Raw genomic sequence first — 15,833 nt, forward strand, 5'->3', positions numbered from 1 at the left:
TAAGGAAATGGGGAGTTGGGTTGTCTCAATTTCTAAATATAATAATTCGTTTCCTACTCCAAGTATTTCTTATATTAAGTACATTAGTATTTCTTATATTAAGCATATTAAGTACATTCTGCGTTGTTTATTGTAACTGTGTTACTCCTACTTACGAAGCAGTTTTGTTTTCTTTTAATATTAACTGTATTTAGTACTACTTTTTAATATTGATAATAGTATTATTATATACTATATAATATTAACAGTATACAAGATTAGCAGTAGTATTGTTATATACTGCATAATATTAACAGTAGTATTATTATATACTGTATGATATAAACAGTATAAAATATTAACAATAGTATTATTATATTCTGTATAATATAAACAGTAAACAATATTAACAGTAGTATTATTACATACTGTATAACATTAACAATATACAATGACGCGAATAATATGAGGTGTTCCTTAAGCGGTCACTCATCCCTGGACTAATCGCGCTCACTGAAGCTTCACTTCGCTAATCACACGAAAATCTCTTTCTCTTAAGATTGTTTATTTACAGAAATAACAGTTATTACAAAATATATACAACTAGATAACAAGTTTGTAATAAATTCTCGTATACAGTCTTTAGTAGTCCACACTTGCATAAAGTTTAATCACAGTAGAGAGCTTGCAATATACGGTACTAATACATTTTCCTCGTGAGGTTATCAGAATCATTTATTGTTCTTGCAGGAAAAATACATAGTAAAGAACCTACACACGAGAACCAATGTCTCTAACGTGCCATGATCGTTGACAAGTTCTGTTTTTAATTAATCCAAACACAAACCTTTAAATATCTCAATATATGAAAAAGTGAGTGTATACTAGTTTCAAAAACTCAATTCATAAGAAACGTGTCTCCTTCATTTAGAGAAGCGAATCACCATTATAGCGTACGAATAAGAGTGGGGGTAAGTGTGAGAATGGGAAGTTTCTCTAATCAATAAATGACAGATACTAACCTAATGCATGGCTTTGTTGTGTATGAACAATACCTGGGCAAGTAGAGAGAACAAAAGTCAGCCAATGATAAAACGTTTCCAGGCTTTATGCTTATACGAACTTTTTTTTTTTTTTTATCGTGTTTTCATGCATAGAATCCACATGCTCCGGGACACCCTGTATGCTCGTCGAGCTTTCCTATATTTCTTCCTCCGCTACTGGCTTAAATATGCTTAGATTCGGGGCCAGACTGATATTACGTTACTCCGCTCGCCAGGAGGGCGGCTTCTCGAGATATTTCAGCGACGACTACGTACCGTGGAGCCCTGGAGACTTTCCACGGCCGTGAACGCATACCTCATAGGTATGTCGGGGATCAAGGTAAAAGGGAAAAGGTTCTCCGAGGCTTTCCAAAGCAGTTGTTAGAACGCGGTAACCTTTGTGAAACTTTCCAGGCATTATTGAGATCTGACTGATTTACCTGGGCTCCATTTTAACCGTGTTTGATCATAACCCTATTAAAATAGTAAAGGACGTTTGAAAAAGACGTTACGTCGTTTTGCATATTTTCTATAATATCATGTGCTTTACATATTTCGTAAACCAGTAAAAAATTTTCTTTATCGACATTCGTTTCACTTCACTCTCATTAACATTAAACTTACCGGCATTTCATGTATACCCATTTCTACCATGACCAATCAAATGACCAGTCTTCCTTTTTCTCGTTTACGAGGCAACGTACTTGTAATTTTTGCATTATATGTATAGAAAGTTGTGTTTTGAAGTTTATTCGTAAGATATCCTTCTCTTTTATGTCGCATAGTTCTTCTTAAAGCATCAATTCTAAAATATTCAATATTTTTATTTTAAACGTGCATTAATACTTCATAGAAAATAAAACGCCCTTGAAAACGAATTTTGTTTCAAGTCGATACCGTAGTTAATTCCGGAGAAAACAATTATTTACGAAAAAATGGCATAGTAATTATGCAAACACCCCGTATACAAATTTAAATTCACTTTCAATTAAATAAACAATTTATGATCCAGTTTTATGGCGCATCAGTCGTATGATCAATGCTGAAGTACTGAAACTACTTTGGGTATGTAGCGTCAAAGTGAATGTAAAAATAAACATAGAAGGCAACAAAAATTACAGTAGCTGATATAGTCATTAGATAGAGGATAAAATGCCCTTTAAAATGAGCGTTCGAACAAGTCGATAGCGCAAATAGTTCCGGAGACATGACGATTTTAGTTTCAAGTCGATGCGGTGGCTAGTTCCGGAAGTAGAAGCGTCCGAAGCGTTTGTTTACATTCTTACTACGGCCTTGTCAAGGCCGTTGACTGCACGTGCTCGTAGTAACTAGGTCACTCGGCCACTCGGTCACGTACGAGACAAAGAGGTACGACGCGACGCATTAGACGAAGACGGAGATAGTCAAATTAAGAAAAATACCACTTTACATAAATTACAATATCTCGAAAACGGAAAGTCCGATCGACAAAAACCAAAAGCCATTTTAAAGGGGAAGGTTTACCACTTCTAACAATGGCTCAATAATGGATAAAGTACTAATAGTTTCGGAACTGCATACGTCTAAAGTTTAACTATTTTTAATACACGTTGTTAGACTTTTCTAAGACAGTGGAAACTGTAGATTCTCTCCTTTCGTCTTTGCTATACATATGTTTCCTATTTACATCAGAAACTAACCAGAATTTGGTACCAAATTTTGTCCAGGTTTTTAGAAAGAAATATAAATCATTCAACCGGTCAGATGACCGGTCGTGGTAAGTTTAGTGTTAATAAAATTATGTTGGCTTTAATCGATATTTAAATTTAATCAATGCGAAGAATGTTTGGATATCACCTTTTTGAAGATAGTCGAGATCGTTATCTGGATACCGGAATGTTTAAAAAAAAAGAAAAATACGAAAAGAGAAGAACGGAATACAAAGGGTTTCCGGGGCGATAAAAACATGTCTTTTAAAAGAGAAATAATTCCTCCAAAAGACTGATCTTAAAATTTATTAAAATCTGTGATATTATTTATTGTCATAGTAATCTGTCATGAATGCAAACAAAATCTAAATATGTTTACTGATAACGAGAGTGGTTATATCAAATGACATATAGCAATTCCTATACTATGTGTTCTCGAATAAACTTCATCCTGAATGCAAGTCTTCTCAATTTTCTCAAAGTTTCTCAATTTTCTAAAAATGTTAGGTGCTTGTCGGATTCGTTAGCAGCCCTGTACATTATCGATGTATCTCAAGACTGGCAATGGCTATTAAACAAAAAATTGCTCCCAAGTGACTCCAGAAATAAAAATCGAGTGGATTTAAGTTTGGGAAGCCAGATAGTAAGACTCGTACAACCCGTCAATTTGATGGGAAATCGTTCGTTCAAGAACCGCCTGATTAGTTAAAACACCAAATGATACTTCTTCCAATAGTTCAGTCAATTGACTGCTCAGGAACTGTCATGAGTTTGACCTATTAATTTCTCGTCGTGACAAATGAGTCTGATGAGATTATTGCCAATTATTCCTGCTCGTCCACTTACGCTCAATTGTTGTTGATGATTCGATCGAAGAATATGGATTTTCTTCAGCCTCTTTTTCTTTTTAAAAAATCGAAGAAAATATCCAACACACGCGTTTTTATAGCTCGAACTAACATTCTCCAACTCCGATGTTTTTTACTATCTTTTTTACTCGCTAAATATAAAAAAAGAAAACATGAAAAATCAATTATTCGACGTTAAAATGACATCAAAGTTTCAATTTTGCATGCTGAATGAAATGCGGAATAAAATGCTTTTTGATGTTTTTTATTTCGCATGAACGGAACGACCGGAAACGTGGCAATCGTGTATACACGATTCGAAATCAACGGAACATTGAAAAGTATCTCTAACACTTTATCACCCATATATGTCAAGACCGTAGTACTATTATGAATAAAATGTCAATTTTTTCAGTGTATCGATCTCGTTTGAAAAACATCGTTCAAATTAGTAGTAGAATTCTATCAACAATTATTCTTTACTATTTTTTTCATTAATACCATCTCAACTTTTTTGTAAAAACGCGTTTATCTCCAAAATTTGCTTCTTCATATAATTTTACATATTGCATATTTATTTGAATTTAATACGAACGTTATAAAATTTGTTGTATATACTTTCGATAAAGGTACCAGGAATAACAACAATGTAGTACATTATGTTACTTTATAGAGAATACTAGACAAACGTTTTTGAATTATCATTTATCGCTATCTAAATATCAAAAGAAACATTGAAGAAGAAAAAATTTGAAAACTTCCTGTTGTGACAATATTCCTCTTCGAACACGTTAATCTTTCGTAAAAAATATGAAACTGCTCCAATCGGGCCAAACACCTTTACTTTTTAAATATTTTTGTAACACAGAAAATGTCAAAAATATTCTTATCCAAAGAAATAACGATTCAATTTAAACGTCTTTTACTAACAATGGTTAATAATCGACTTGTAAACACGACGTTAATCCATTAATTCAAAAATTAATGAGCCTCCCCCCTTAAGCCGACAATTCAAATGAAATTTGGAAAAATGGAAAATTCGAACGCGCCATCGTGCATCACCGTTGCACTTTTTCGCCGACGAACGCACAGCCAGCGTTTCTTTTTCTCATTCTACGTTTTCCCCGACACGAGCAACCGGTCTACCTTTCGCCGCAATCATCTCCTCCGCTGGGAACAGCGCTAACAGCGGTTCAACGGTTGCACGTTTCATCCACCAACAGCCGCGGATCACGATATCGGATAAAGATTAGGCGCAACGACCAACGTCGGGGTAACCTGACTACGGAAAGGGGGCAAAAACGTCGAAACGAAGAGGTGCTCCTCGCCCAGTTTTTGCCTCGGACCGGGGCTCTTTCGGTTCCTCCGTGATACGAGCAGACGGGAAGAGGAAAATACAGCGTCAGGTAGTTGGGTATTGCTGGGGGAGGAAGAGAGACGTACGCAGCAAACACCAGACAGCGAGCAAAAGCGAAAAGAGAAACGAAGAACTGCCAAGGAAAAAGAGTGAGTGGAACAAGAGGGAATAATGACGAAAGGCGAGGGGGGCGCGAGTGTGGGTACACATTCATAAATACTTCAGAGCCAGACTTCGAGTATTTCGCACCCCAATTCAGGTCGTCTAATACCCGGTGCAGTAGTCGACAAGAAAGCATTCCCGCGAAGGGGAAGGAAGGCTGCCAGAGATGGGAAGCGTACCGAAATATAGACTGCATAGGTTACGATAGGATGGGGATATAAAGCGGATATAACTTTAAATTGAAAAACGTCTCTGTATAAACATCTGTTTAAATAAAATTTAGAACGCGTTTCAAGAACTCCCACGAACGTCGAGTACGGAAAAGTCGATTGGCAAAATGAATTTTCAAACCTCGTTTCAGGGTCGAAATTAAAGTAATTCTTTCTTTAGAATCTTGCAAAGGAATTACCCCAATCGATTTGATGTTGCCATGTTTAGACTTTAGTCGAAGCTTTAAATGGTCGATTGAATCCAAACTTGAAAGCTTTTAAAGATTTTGAAGTTTTGTTTGTTTTCCTAGAAAGCTTATTAATGTCTTTGCTGATTACATTCAACTTATCTTCCCTCTTTGTAAAATTAACCCTGATAGTAAATGCAGCTGTTCTGTGATAATGGCACGTTTATAACAGAATATATAAGTAACAGAAAATATTATAGAACACGATAAAACTTAGCTAAACACCAAATTCTGTCACTCGTCTTGAATTACGAACATATGCATTCGTTTTCATTGCGTAATAGTTAGAAGAATGATTGAGTACTCATTATATCTGTATTATTGGCGTACTTGTGCAATGACATATGCATTATTTGGTAAAAGTAAGTAGAAATACGCCAATAATAACATTTAGATGCTTGTGAACAAGCAGAAACACAGTCGTCTTACATAGAAACATAATGAAACTCAACGAAACATGGTTACAGATTGAATTAACTAAGAGTAGAAGAGTAAACAGCGAAAAAGATCCATAATGATGAATTGGTGGGGTCGATTCGATCGCGAAGACAAATCGATCCTCGAAATAAAACCTGACTGCACGTTTCCGGGTGAATGAGGAAGACGGTCGCGTTCATGATTTTTACAAAGCTTATCGTTTTTATCTCCCCAGGCCATTCTGTGTATCAGCGGGCACGATCGCTAAACTTGGCGAAACAATAGCGGCAACCGCGTAGGTATTATTTCAGTTTTACCGCACACGTTATCAGAAACGCCATTTATACAACCGGGGGCCACGTACCGCGTATATCCACGGCGCGGCGCGGTAATCAACCACGAGCAGACAAATTAAAACGTTCGATTTTTCATGTCGCGCTAACTACGGCAGTTCATAACAAATGTAAACTGCGCGAAAGCGCGCCGTTGTTCCGCCGTCGCACCCCGGCTTCATGATGAAGTATCAGTTTGCGTAACAAGGAACCCAGCTGGGAGACATTCCTGTTTTTCGAGTTGAGCAAATGTCCCTATTACTGACCATTTACTTCCTTTTTTTAATAATGAGCTTGATGTCGCATCAACGACCGTGTCAAATTACGCCATTTCGTCTACGAACTTGGTTTCTATAATGTACACGAGATGATCGAGAATTTTGATAAGTTGAAAAAATTGTTAAACTGATAAAGAAGTATTATATAAAATTGATGAAAATGGAGGATGCATGGGTGTTCAGTCACTTCTAGGAAAAATTTGAATGGGAGAGGCTGGAGCCGAAAATAAGACGAAATTCAAGAGTATCAATTTCTTGATTGAGATTTCGTTAAAAAATTATTAAAAAATTTCAAATCATTCTGGAAAAATTATTATCGGTTGCGTGGATTGATTACAAGCATTTTTGGTGAATAGACATACCCCCGAAATCCTACGCAGTTTTGAGAAAAAAATTCATTACCGAAAAATTTCATGTCTGACCATACCGTTGATATGTTTCACTGAAATTTCATGCGTATCTTTAAAACATCATAACTTCTGAATGGATTGGACGATTTTAACGTTCAAAAAGCCAAACGACGCGTATTTTAATGTACAATATGTAGAAATTATAAAAATATTGAAAAAGTTATTCCTTTGCCCCGCAAAATGAGAAAAACCCTGTAAAAATTGCCCAATTTTCAAACGGCCATAACTCCTACAATAGTCAATGAATCTCATTGATATTTAGTCTGAAAGTAGAGCTCATGGATACCTACAAAACAGTATTAGACAACATTTCTATAAAGCGTCAAACAAAATTACTAAAAATCAAAAACGAATTTTTAAGAAAAATCGACAGGGGGTTAATGTCTAAACCTTTCGGCGAAACTAAAAACTTTAAAATCGTTCTGGAAAAATTATTTCTGGTTACGGGGGTCAATTATAATCATTTTTGGTGAATAGACATACCCCCGAAATCCTACACATTTTCGAGAAAAAAATTCATGTAGATGGACGAATTTTATTAATAGTTTTTAACAATTATTTTTGTTAATAACTTTTTAACGAAGCCTCTATCAACAAATTGATATTCTTGATTTTCATCTTATTTTGGCCTCTAGAATCTCTCACTAAAATTTTTCCCATGGATGGTCGAACACCCTGTGTAGTTCATTCAATTTCTGATCGTGATCCTGATAATACAAATTTTCTTAAGGGGATATACTAGTCTAGAGTTTCATTTTTTTGGTCTTTTTAGGAAACAAAGAGTACTCTGGTTTACACTGTGTAATCATAATCATACTAATCCAGAAGCCTTTCGATTTTTTCATTTCGGATAACGATAATGATCGGAATCGTGTAAGCCAGTAAAACACTTTTTTTCTCCTCTTATCGTACAATGACAAGTCTGGCTCGTCACAAGTTCTTGGTATCAAGTTTCATATTAAAGTCAAATTTAAACAAATTTAAACAAAACTGAATAGTATACGTTTGAAAAAGTATTTAGAATTAAAACGTATATACGTCAAGATAATAAAGGAACCTTAAATTACACAATTTGTCGAAATTAAGAAACTTATACTTTCTTTGTAAAAAAATGAAATTCTATACTAGATATACCTCCTTAACAATAATAGCAATAAGAAAGTAGGTAGTAATCAAAATCTAATGTTATTTACTCTTGGAAATAATCGCTTTATAAATATTCAGTAATGGGGGTCAATAAGGGGGTCACGAAATCGAATAGAATTTTCGCTAGAATTCTCCTATAAATAGTCAAATATCGCTTCAGAACCGATCCAGTAATGAAATTAGAGATTCGAGTACAAGATAACATTACTTAGACGTCATTGTACACTAATAAAATGTTATTAATTTTGAACAATTGATATTCTCGTGCATCCAATAACGGGGACATGTACCTTACGCAAATTTTATACACGAATGCGCGTGGGCGTGGACTTCGAACGAAAGGATATGCGTGCAGTAGACGTAGTTTATTCAAACGCGGCAAGAGAAAGCTATTGAAATAAGTAGGGTCGAGTGGTTGAGACGATGGAGAGGGTCTCTTTTCTCTTTCTCCCTTTCTCTCTTCCGGCCCATTGGTCGCCCTCATGATTTAACCTCGCGTTCCGTTTTCCAAACGCCAAAGGGAAGCTACTGGAAAAGTCTTCTATGAGAAGTACCGCTTCAATTTTTTAAATATCAAGAATACCGTCTGGACTTAATTTTAAATGCGGCAGGCACGTGCACACACAGGACAGGGGCTCATTCATCGAGAGACCCGAGCCCGCATTAAGTTCATTTGAGAAATTAACGCTTCAGTGAATGTGCTCCTACGGTCCGGCGATAAACAGCACGCGCCGCGTTTTCAAATTAATTTCAAGTTTCGATGCAATTCATCAGATCAATTTACACAAGTTGTTAATTTTATAAAGGAAAACGTTGCTCGGGCATACGAATCGGCTGGATCATTCAGATTGGATTAGAACGGAATGACAGAATGGGTTTCGAACGTCTTCAAAAACACACAAAATCACTTTTGTTTGATCACATGTTACATAGCGTACGGGTTGAATCTCGTATCATGACGACTTCAAATATAATACTGTAATTGGTATTATGTTACATTGCTTTTCTATCGAGATATGGACTTTTAGTTGTTTAAATGGAATGGTTAATATTTCTTACGATCTGATTTACATTCTTATTAAATTCGATATAAAAAAGTATTATACCAAATAGGGTCTAAAATAAAGAGTTACTGAAATATTAGTAAAAATAAGAATTTGATATTGCTCCATATTTTGGTATAAGAAGTGTAATATTCCATTTAAAAATACAAAGATGACCTCAAAATCTCCGAAACGCCTTCACCTATAAAAAAGACAAACGCACTACATAGTGTACCCTTCCAAATCGTGCAATTTATTTGCACAATATTTGTTGAGCAACCCAAACTTTGGAAGTTATAGAAGTGCACAGGTTGTATAGACCACCTGACAATTATATTTTATATATAAAAAATATAGTATTCCATTTAGAATAACAAAGTTGACCTTCAAATCTCCGAAACGCCTTCACCTATAAAAAAGACAAACGCACTACATAGTGCACACTTTCAAACCATGCAACCTTTTTATACATCATAGATAGATCCGTATAGAGATCCTACGTAAGCTGAAATGAACCTCCTGGGAGGTTTCAAATGCTCAATAAAAAGAAAAGAAAAGATAATATTCCCCCAGTGCGTGCGATGTTAGGTTTCTTTTACAATTCCAAGTCCCCCTAAATTCGGTATTTCTCAATCTTGGGTCGACGTTCGGTCACGTCTATCACTGGCTGTCGCAGTTACAGGGTTGGGCAGGCTCCCAAAACACGGGTATGGAAGTTTCCCTATAAAAGTCAACGATACGATGAAAATAAAAGGCATCGCCGACGGTAACGTAACCGCGGTCACCGCGCTGCGACGGTCCACGCCGATACGGGCGACTTTTGGTCACCGCCGGGGCATTTTCATGCTCCGCGTATCGAATATCGTTTTCGGCTGGACTTTTAATATCGCGCCGCAAACCAAGTCCCGTTTTTGAGCTTGGCCATCGAATTGCGCCGGGAAATATATCGCCGCCGGAGAACGAAACGAGTTCCCGTTACGTTTCCCATGATTTTCCATCGTCGCGAGCTATCCAGGGGAGGGGGGGAGGGAAAAAATTCTGTAGCTCGCTTAACGCGAACGGTCGTGCGCGGTATTATAACGGGCGCCACGTTTGTTGCACGCGCCGGTGAAATTGAAAAATCGAAATCCACCGCGGGACCGGTGCGAGTGCAATTATAATTTCAATGGCAATGGTTCCGCGTGTTCTGTACAATATGACCGCCCTGTCGATTTTAGCTTTATCGATGGAGATACTAAATATTTGGATAGCCGATAAATTCGACTCTTGGGCATTGTAACGCGCTAAAATATTTTTCATAACACGGTCGAACAATTTGACACTTTTGTTTCTGCGATCTTATAATATTTTGATAAATAGACCGGAATAAGAAAGAAAAACGCACAAGGTAACACAGAATTTTGTGAAGAGGAAAGACCGTATAATCATGACAAGGCTACGAACAGGACACTGTAAACTCACACACGAGTAACTAATAGAAGAAACCGAACTACCAACCTGTAACCTATGCAACAAAATCATGACGACCAACCAATGCAGAAGATACAACGTTCAAAGACAAACATACAAGATAACATCACCTATAACCTCGATATCACAGAAAATACCCTGAAATACCTAAAAGAAACGAAGTGTTGCATAATCAACTAAATTCGAAATACTGATGTCACTTTCTTCTCTCCCTTCCCCCCTGCAGTCTGAACTATGTTCACTGAACAAACTCGCGCTTTGACTAATTTCTGAAGCACCCGTAAAATTACGGTTAACTTCAATCGATACGAAACAAGTTATTCGAGCGTAAATATTGAAACTTCAGCATGCGATGTATGCCTGATCGAACCTCTTCGCGTATGTATGTAACGCGAAACCATCTGGTATGGTTCGTACACGTGTATCTAGGTGGAACAAGTTTTCCATATACGATAGTACGAAAAGAAAACGTCGGAATATTCTAAACAGCGAGGAGCTCTCGCCTCGGAAGCAAACGGACGCCACGGCAATGAATGAAATCTACAGATGGCTGATTTCAGAACAACGTGGCGATGGATGTTTGCACGAGTGTGGGTGGGTCCAGCGCAAAACAAACAGGGCTTACCGCATTGATCGCCGTAATCCTGAACACGTACGTTGTTCCCTTCCTCCCGTATACCATTCTCCTAACTCTCACCAGTGCGTCCATCCTCCGCAACGAGGACCCTTCCACATCGCGGTGCCCTACGTCCCTCTGGTGGTACGTGCCCGTTCTACCTATCCGCGTGGCCAGACAGCCAGCCTTACCTGTGTACGCGTCACCGTGCGTGTGTCTCTTCGGGTTTGCGCGCGGATGGTTGTCACAACAGACGGGGCACACTAGACTAAACACTCCAGCGATCGTGACCGTCGAATGAGACAACGTGTTTCCATTACCCGAGTAATATCGCTCTTCTCTGTGCCTCGCCTCTCCGCCACGCAGCTCTAAATTTAATTACAGTAATGATTCTTAAAATGTACTACAAACGTGATACGTAAATTCAACGGTTCTATTCGTTTGGACTACCAAACATTGTTATTGTCGAACAACTTAGGACGCGTTCTTTATTCCTTCCAAATATTAATAGTACGAGGGTTCAAGACTCTCCAAATTACTTAATAGCACAGAATTTACTGGACTTATTTTTCAAGGAATTTGTAACTTCATCATCTTGCCTCACTCGACAATATGGAAATTTACGTATACTAAACTGACCCATACAGGATGGACCAGCTCCGATTTACCAATCAAGACACCTCCCATAACAACGACCGAACAGAATGAGGTCGAAATTCAAGATTTAAAGGATTAGATGCAGCTTTTCAAGAACTTGTACGAATTAAACCGTTTATATATCCGCACTGAACATTTTCTGTTAACTCGTTTTATGTTTATATATACGAATTGTTAATAAATTATTGTGTTGGCAAATAAGTGTTGTTTTCTTTTCTATTTGCTAAATAATTGGCTTCACGAACTTTGTGGAAGCCAACGGTAGAACAACCCCTTACAAAGCGATGCGAGCTGATTCTTGAAATCAACTCCAAATGTGATTCGTAAATTGAACGTTTCTATTTTTTAGAAGACGACACTTAAAAACGATACAAGCTGATTTTAAAGTGAACTCTAGACGCGATTCGTAAGTTGAACGTTTCTATCTTTTACAAGTGGAGGGTACCCCTTAGAGTCAGTGAGGCAACATTTAAAAAACGATACAATTGCTTTCTTTTTTCATTGCTTTCTTTTTCATTTGTTCACTTTAAGAATCATTGCTGTGTGTGACCATTCACGATGGCGATACGAAAGACGATGGAGATACTAGGTTAGATTAATAATGAAATTGCTATTTCATTATAGTTTTTAAGCGATTAATATATATTAATCAACGACATATAATTCCTGTTTCACATTTACATAGTAACGAAGTGGGAATAAATTCATAAACGAAAGAAAGAAATTTTGTTTCGAAAATTAATACGACAAAGAATAATTTTTCTTTGACGAATGCAAATTAATCGAGTGTATAATTAAGACTAACTGATCAAATCAACGGTTAATATCAATGTTTTTTTATCCTTTTCAGAATGTATCCCAATATAATTTATTTCATGAAATCTCCCTTTGTTGTAATAAAAGCTAATTTTACTGCTTTATTGCAAACCCCTTTGTGCGACAGTATTTCCATGGGATAGGACGTTATACTTTCCGTCTCATTTCCGTTTAAACATTATTTAACAGAAATAAATGCACTTTTTATCAATTCGTCTGTAGAATGAAGTTCGCTGTAAAAAATATAAAATTTATCCAACACACCTTTCCAATATTTTTAATAGTTTGCGACATGTTGGAGTAAATACATTTTACTGCTTCACCCCTTCAACATGGACGATAAAAAGAAATAAGGGTGAAATATTTTTGGTCGTTCTACTAGTGTGCCAAATTTCATCTAAATTAGCGATTGACACTTTGGTATGTTCCGTTTTAAACTATGAATTTTAAAATGTCAAAATGTTTAAAGTGCCAATGCCTGGCACTTATGAAACGACCTAATACTACAAAGAAGCTAAAATTTCGCTTAAAAAGTCAGCTTATTTATATCTCATTAGTCGATCATGGATGAAATATTAAATATTACATTCGTAATGTCGTAAAAAAAAAGAAATACAAAATTCATGCATTTACACCTTTCCTATATTTCTAATAGTTTACGGAATACTCGTGTAAATACATTTTCAATTTCTCAACAAGCGTAGTATCAGTAAGTATTAGAGACCTAATTTGAATTGATCGCAATATTAATGATTAACGAAGAGCGAATTGGCTCCTGAATGGAAACAAGGCGCCCGGGCTCGAAAACAGAATGAGTAACTAGGGAATCTGTTAATTTTAGGGTCGTGTTTTATGATACGCTTCTTACTTTCCCTCGCTCATTTCAGAATGTAAAGAGAAGGTTAAAAGCTGCAGGGTTCCGTAATGATTTATAAGTAATGGTGGAAGCTGAACATGTGCTGCGCATTAAGCTGCAAGGGCTGTAATTTAGTTACGTTTAAAAGTTGGATAAATTTATATAGCATTCGGAGCAACGTCACCGTTCATTGGAAACTGTATATTAGCAAAACTTTAACATACTTTATGAGAAAATACACTACTGGTTGAAATAATAAATTCAATTCATTCTTGGCTCGTTTATTGTCATCATTAGGACTATTGCTTTTTACGTAACAATGCATGAAAGATAAAGTCATGAAAAAGAATTTGATTGTTTATGTAGGTAAACGTTACGGATTATTAACCTTTTTAAATTGTGCGAATGAGTACGATTTGACGGGTCTGACTATAATTGATTATTTCTACTCCCGTTGGTACTGAAAATATTCAGAGTGGTATGGCATGACAGAGAACAGATAACATTTATAATATCATTGAGAATAATATTATTCTGACATATATAGGGTGTTCGGCCACCCCTGGGAAAAAATTTAATAGGAGATTCTAGAGGTCAAAATAAGACAAAAATCAAGAATACTAATTTGTTGATGGAGGCTTCGTTAAAAAGTTATTAACGTTTAAAGTTCCGACCGTACTGAATTTTTTTCTAGAAAGTAAGTAGGATTTCGGGGGTAGATCTATTCACCAAAAATTATTGTAATTGACCCCCACAACCGAAAATAATTTTTTCAGAACGATTTGAAATTTTTTAATTTTGTCGAAAGATTTCACACATTCTCGAATTTTTTTCTCGAAACTGAGTAGGATTTCGGGGTTATGTCTATTCACCAAAACTGATTGTAATAGACCCCTGTAACTAAAAATAATTTTTCCAGAACGATTTGAAATTTTTCATTTTCGCCGAAAAATTTAAGCACGTATTCCCTGTCGATTTTTCTTGAAAATCAGTTTTTGATTTTTATTAATTGTATTTGACGCCCTATAGAAAAGTTGTCTAATACTTTTTTGTAGGTACCCATGAGCTCTATTTCAGAAAAAAGTTTCATTGAAATATATTCACTATTGTAGGAGTTATGGCTGTTTGAAATTTGGACCATTTTTATGAGGTTTTTCTCATTTTGCGGGGTCAAGGACCAACTTTTCGAATATTTTTGCGATTTGTACATATTCTCCATCAAAATACGCGTAGTTTGCTTTTTTAAACATTAAAATCGTCCAATCCGTTCAGAAGTTATGACGTTTTAAAGATTCGCATGAAAATTCGGGCAGACATTTCTGGCCAAAAATTATATTTTCGTTAAGGAATTTTTTTCTCGAAACTGAGTAGGATTTCGGGGATATGTCTATTGACCAAAAATGCTTGTAATTGACCCCTGTAATTGAATATAATTTTTTTAGCATGATTTAAAATTTTTTAATTTTGTCGAAAAATTTCAGTACCTACTCGAATTTTTTTCTTGAAAGTGGATAAGATTTCGAAGGTATATCTAATGACCAAAAATTATCGTAATTGACCCCCACAACCGAAAATAATTTTTCCAGAATGATTTGGGATTGTTTAATTTAATTTTTTAATAACTTTTTAATAAAGTTTCAATCAACAAATTGGTATTCTTGATTTTCGTCTTATTTTGGCCTCTAGAATCTCCTATTAAAATTTTTCCCAGGGGTGGTCGAACACCCTGTATATTAAAAACCAATCATTATAATTTGACGCTAGCCACTGTGCATTATTGCAAATAAGGTTTTTAAAAAACACGACGATTGTAGCAGTCGTAGTATCGTTGAAAAATATTGAAGAAACCAAAAAGTCCATAATTACAACGACAAAAAGCGTTTTGGAAAATACGCATTTGAATTTCGAGTTTGAAATAATCGACTTTTTCAGGTATTAATTTTTCTATGAATAATAATCGAGTTAGCCAAGTTAACTCAACTATTCTACTTCAAGGCTTCATAATGAAGCTCGTACAGCAAACGCAGCTACTTTAATAAAAGTCCTCCCTTGTTTTCATAGTAATCTCGCCTCGCGCGACTACTCTCGATATAATCACACGAACTCGGCTATAGCAATGCGACGGAGACCTTTTTTTTCATGTATTCTGCAACGATTGGTAGAACTTGAACCTTGAATAATTATAATAAATAGCGAAACCTTCTATTAAAACTATTAATGAATTCCAAAAAGTCTATGAAACAGTCTTTGTTAATATT

General features: G+C 36.0%; 1 protein-coding gene across 4 annotated transcripts in view; it reads right to left on the bottom strand.

Annotated features, from left to right (window-relative positions):
• The window catches only part of LOC143348188 (nucleolysin TIAR), a 647,185-nt gene that overhangs the window by 545,006 nt on the left and 86,346 nt on the right, over positions 1–15,833 (bottom strand). The window lies entirely within an intron of this gene.

The sequence above is a fragment of the Colletes latitarsis genome, chromosome 11 (assembly GCF_051014445.1).
Source record: "Colletes latitarsis isolate SP2378_abdomen chromosome 11, iyColLati1, whole genome shotgun sequence".
Classification (NCBI taxonomy): Eukaryota; Metazoa; Arthropoda; class Insecta; order Hymenoptera; family Colletidae; genus Colletes; species Colletes latitarsis.